Source organism: Dendropsophus ebraccatus, chromosome 2 (genome assembly GCF_027789765.1).
Source record: "Dendropsophus ebraccatus isolate aDenEbr1 chromosome 2, aDenEbr1.pat, whole genome shotgun sequence".
NCBI classification, from domain to species: domain Eukaryota; kingdom Metazoa; phylum Chordata; class Amphibia; order Anura; family Hylidae; genus Dendropsophus; species Dendropsophus ebraccatus.
Window position 1 is genome coordinate 178716677 of NC_091455.1, and position 6053 is coordinate 178722729.

Genomic DNA, 6053 nt, shown 5'->3' on the forward strand with positions numbered 1-6053 from the left:
AGGCACACCCAAATATGCCCGCAATCCTTACAAAATAAAATGATGTTCCTGCGGCCAATATGGTAACATCGGCCACAGGAATATGTCAAACATCGACCTTTGTTTGATACGGCAAACAATGGACGATGTTTATACATAGCGTGAACTTAGCCTTAACCTGTATTTGAACCTTCATATAGGCATCTGTGATACACTTTGATGCATATGCTTTATTTGCCTTCATTATATCAATAATTTCCACTGTCTAATTTTTAGGCCTTTATAATGACAATTCTATATATTTATTTTCCAATTTCTCCTCATTTGATCATTAAGATCAAAGACAACGTTTACAGATTATCCTTTACAAATGTCAGCTCACAACACACTATAATTTAACATTTATTCCCAATATAAACATTTGTAATGCAGGTATTTTGGTTCCCTTCACATTCACATAAAACAGATCAAAGGATATAGATCTGGTTGTCAGGGACATGCTATCACAGGTCGGCCTCACCCGAATGGGTGCGTCTCTAACACCCTTCCATCTTCAGCATTTATACTATATATTAACCAAGCTGTGCTTCCTGATCTCATCCGGTTTGTTAGTTTATGAGGGATGGAAGCCGTCTTATGAAACTAAACAAGAAGCTATAAAGTGCCTTTAAATAATACTATATAAATAGTAACCTATAAAAGTTATCCCTTTCTTATGCAATGTATATGTGTATCTAATATATGAAAGAATATAGTAGTGATATAACAGGTGGAATGTTATCTCTACATTTGTCAACAATAAAAGGACCATGAATAGGGCAACGGAACGATCTAATGTCTAAAATCTGAGATCGATCACTTTTATAATCTGGGATCAATCACATAGCATTAATCTGCTGAAGAGATAAAAGGTTATAACATACAGCAAATAATATAGTTAGTACATATATCCTACCATGACAGATGGGCGCTGCTCATTTTAGAGATTGGACATTTAGGAAATCCAATAAGACAAAAAAAAAGATAAGGATATTTTCAGAAAACCATCAATGTACACCACCATGTTCTTGCAGGGATGAATGAGCCAAACATGGTCTGAATCAGTCCAGGTTTGGTTTGCGTGTTTTATGTTTTCATTGGGGAACAGAGTAGCATGGCAGATTTTCCTAATCCTGGACCATTCCCAGTACAGAATTGTGATGTGTGGAGGTACACAAGATCTAAGACACGAGGCTAAGCCATCTCACATTGAAAACCCCTTACGGGTATATATCCTAATCAGGAATATGGACATGAATTCTCTTTATAAAACAACAATTGAATATTTGATTTCAGACCCAATGTTAGCGGTCTCATATCATGTTTTTAAGCATGTGCGACAAGGTGCAACAAGTAACAATTGTGCTCTTGTTCTAATAAATAGATTCCTTTAAAGGGTTTGAGCATCCAGGACACTTTTTTTTTTAGAATGCCCATGGAGGTGTGGGTTAAAATATCTACTTACCCCTGACCCGACAACACCCACCCACCACCCCCAGCCACCTGCATTCCTTAGCTCCGGTCCCCGATGTGCAGCTGCTTCCTAGTATTGAGACGAAACTTGCGACCCACTCAGATATTCCGAGGCGGAACACCACCACAGCAGCTGAATGGCTGAGCAGGCCTGTCACGTCATACCCCAATGCCAGGAAACAGACGCACACTGGAGAATGGAGCAGTAGAATGCGGACAGCAGAGCTGGAGCCAGGAAGGTAATTCGGAAAAAGGGGGTCCTGGCCATACTACCCATTTAACCCCTTCGATGCTGCAGCCCTACTCTCTTTGTAAGCCCTTCAGTTCCCCAAAGATGAAATTATGGCATGTTAATGAGTTGCAGAGTCCCCCGGGTCTTCAATGGGCAGCCTATAAACTGAGTTATCCCTTGAAGCAATGTTTGTAAGTCTTCATGCATCAGTGGGGTCTCTTCAATGCTCAAGCAAAGATAAAATATTAATAAATACTAAATAATGTTTGGCCACATAATTGTCTCAGTTACTGTATATTGATGCTGACCTTTAGTATATGACCTTATCCAAAGAAGAAGAATAAGTGTAATACAACTCTACAGTAGATTCTATTACACTAAGCTTTCTCATTGCATCATGGCTGGAGAAGGATATTACAGCAGTTATATTACCACCTAGAGATATTCACACCTGACATTAAAGTATGTGGCTCAAATAGTGTAATAAATGCAGGGAAAGAAAAGTGCATCAAAAATTTAGCTAAATGACAGAATACAGAATTAACAATTAACAGGATTTTCTTAGGACATGTTCCCACAATGACCGTGCCACAATGATTGATGGGTAATCAGTAGAGATGAGCGAACCGGGTTCGGGTTCGAGTCGATCCGAACCCGAACGTTCGGTATTTGAGTAGCTGGGGCTGCTGAACTTGGATAAAGCTCTAAGGTTGTCTGGAAAACATGGATACAGCCAATGACTAAATCCATGTTTTCCACATAGCCTTAGGGCTTTATCCAACTTCAGCAGCCACCGCTAATCAAATGCCGAAAGTTCGGGTTCGGATCGACTCGAGCATGCTCCAGGTTCGCTCATCTCTAGTAATCAGGTTTTAGGGTTCACTGACATAATATCACTCAGAACACAGGATTTTTGGAGTGAAAGGCAGAGTTATTATAGTTATGTTGCGTGACATGCTTCTACCATGCTATACCAACATGCATCCACAGCTGCTTGTAAGAGCTGAATAAAGTACACAATGTGAATGTAGATTTCATGTTATAACATACCCTGATCCAGCTTCGGGAACACCAATGATCATTCTTTTGTTATTTAATGGCTCCTCCCTGTTGTATATGAAAATTATAATATTTCTCCCAGACAGACAAAGCAGTATCGATTCCAACATAAACTTTGCCGTTATTTACTTTCCAAATATCATTTCTTAAGCAGCTTGTAGAGACATCGCTTTAACATCGCATCAACAAGTGAATTCAGTTTGTACAGCTAATAGGACACCTCCTATAAGCCGCTCACATTCTGCTCACATCACTAAAAGTTTCTAGTTGTATGCAAATAAAGTTTAATCGCTTCATAATGAAAAGTTAGGCACCTTTCTTATATACTCTGTCATTTTATTTAGTTGGTCATGCCCAAAATTCAATTAACCATTGACTACAGTGCAAGGTACGGCCACTTTCCGTATTTTACATTGTGTGAACAGCTGTTGTTTCCAGACGCTGTTCGGCAAACAGCATATGGAAATAATAGGCATGTTCATTACTTTAATGCCCGTTCTAAAGAACGGACTTTAAAATAATGATCTCAGAACACAGCGGCGGCATTGCATTGAATTCAATGTACCGCCGCTGCTGGAAAGAATGGATGCTGATTTTATTGCAATCAACGTCCGTTCTTTTCCTAATAACAATTCTCTGTGAATTAGTCAAAGGCTGTTTTATTTATGTGTTTAGCTGTGCAGTATACAGCCAATACGGTTTAACACAAAAGGCGGGACAGGCCCTGGCCCATGCATTAAACAGATCAATAGACTCTCATATAGCTATATATATATAGACAAAGGCCAAAAGTTTGTCATTTTAGCCTCCACTAGAGATTATTGAACTTCGAGTTCGATCGAACCTACAAAATCCCGATGTTCAATCATCTCTAGCCTTCACCTGAGACACATGTGGCGGGGACTGCTGCACAGACATCCATGCTATTCTATTGAGATGGATCCCAGAAAAAAAGTTTACTAAGTAGAATACTTTTTTTGTTTGTTTGTTTTATCTTGGGTCCCTATTAGAGATGAGCGAACTGGGTTCGGGTTCGAGTCGATCCGAACGCGAACGTTCGGTGTTTGATTAGCGGGGGCTGCTGAAGTTGGATAAAGCTCTAAGGTCGTCTGGAAAACATGGATACAGCCAATGACTATATCCATGTTTTCCACATAGCCTTAGGGCTTTATCCAACTTCAGCAGCCACCGCTAATCAAATACTGAACGTTCGGGTTCGGGTCGACTCGAGCATGCTCGAGGTTCGCTCATCTCTAGTCCCTATGTATGATAGATGAGACTTATGGTGTGTTTACACAGACAGATTTATGAAGCCAAAGCCAGGAATGGATTAGAAAAGAGGAGAAATCTCAGTGTTTTCTTTATGACCAGTTCCCTGTCTATAGTCTGTTCCTGGTTTTGGCTTCAAAAATCTGTCAGATAAATCTGTCCATGTAAACGCACCATAAGGTGTATACATCATAAGTAAATACCGGATGTAGTTGTTAGGAACTGGCTATGTTCACACAATGTAAATTCCGTGGGAATCACGGCCGTTGTATTCCCACAGAACTTACGTAGTGCTGCCTTCTAAGGGGAATCCCGGCCGGAGTGTATATACATAGTGTACACTCCGGCCGGGATCCCTAGTGGCGCCGTAGAAAACTGACATATCAGTTTTCTGCGGCTGCTATTCAGTGAATAGCGGCCACAGAAAACCCTGTCAGTTCACACAATACAGCAAGCAGCTTCAGATGCTTGCTCTATTATGTGCTGGGGGAAGTTCTGATGCGGGCGTGCAGTACTGGCCGGGATGATCTTTTCTGAGACCGGACGTTCCGTGACCCGGCCAGGTCACAGAACGGTCGGTCTCATACTGAGTATGAATGTATACCTTAACATGTATGTCTCATAGACACTGCTTAAAGGACAACTCTGCTGCAAACATTTTTTGCTGTAATATAAAAGCTTTGTAATAACTTTGTAATGTGCTTTAATCCCAACTCTGCACCACTTTTCTATGTCTCTCCCCCTTAACTAAGGGTAATAAAGTCATATTTACCTGATTCCTGTCAACTATGGGATCTTCTGCTGGCGCCATCCATTACTTAGGCCAGCCCCCTCTGCTACGTTGTCAGATGACTCACAGCTTGCTGAGCTCAGATTGGCTGGGACCGGAGCTCCAGGGGTCCTTGGACAGAGACAGTGTTTTTTTTTCTAATAATTCACTCAGGAAGGAACCACAGAGGGCACTCACCAATCCTTTAGTGACTCTCTTATTTCATTTCTTGTGGCAAAAGGCAAGCATCACAATGCAAATGAGGACGCCAAAAACATGCTCACAGGAAGGTAGGTACCTATGAAATAAAAGAGTGTCCTCCATTGTTCTTTCCTGAGTGGATTTCTTGCATTGCGGTGTATGCTTTCTTGGAGATGGTGCACCACATAAGTGACTGTTCAGACTCTGTGATGATATAAGAATTGGCTATTGGAGATCGTGGAGACGAGGGGAGTTGTGCCCATTATGGTGCTTTACGTGTTGGGCTTATATTCCCTTGAATATATTGGTTGAGAACCAAATTATTTGAGTTTTAAGCAGCTATAAGAAGCAAGGTATCACTGTTCAGGTCTATTCCTAAATAAAAGAAAACCTGCTGCAATCTACAAAAGAACTAAAACTTTAATAACAATGTATCTGCCAGTGATGCTGTGCTTAAAAATAGGTTATGAATGAGTATGAATGATTTGTTAACAGAAAAATTTTAAAATATATTGTAGTGAAACCTACCTGGCAAACACTGCTATAGTGAGAATGGCTGAACATGTAATATATAGAGAAGCTGGGTCTCTATTTTTGCTCATAGAGAGGGGTCATGGGGGGGATCCAAAAATCAGTTCAGATAGATAGATAGATAGATAGATAGATAGATAGATAGACAGAAATTATAGGCTGTATTTTTCAAAGAATTTAATATCTTAAATTTTTAATATTAGATAAAAAAATGTCCATTGTCTATTGATCACCAATAATGTATACACACCATTCATTCATCTACATACACATAGGCAGCACCTGCAGCGCAAATCTACTGGTAAATATGAACAAGTAACTAACATTTGGTCAAATTGTACAAAATCACAGAATACAAACCACAGCATTGAACTGAAATATTCTTGGCTTAACATTTACAGTAGCTAAATGGTTATACTGCTGATGCCCTATACAGTCTGCACAGTACAATTTTTGTTTTATAGTATTCCTCAATGTCGAACATATAGGTTATTACAGGAC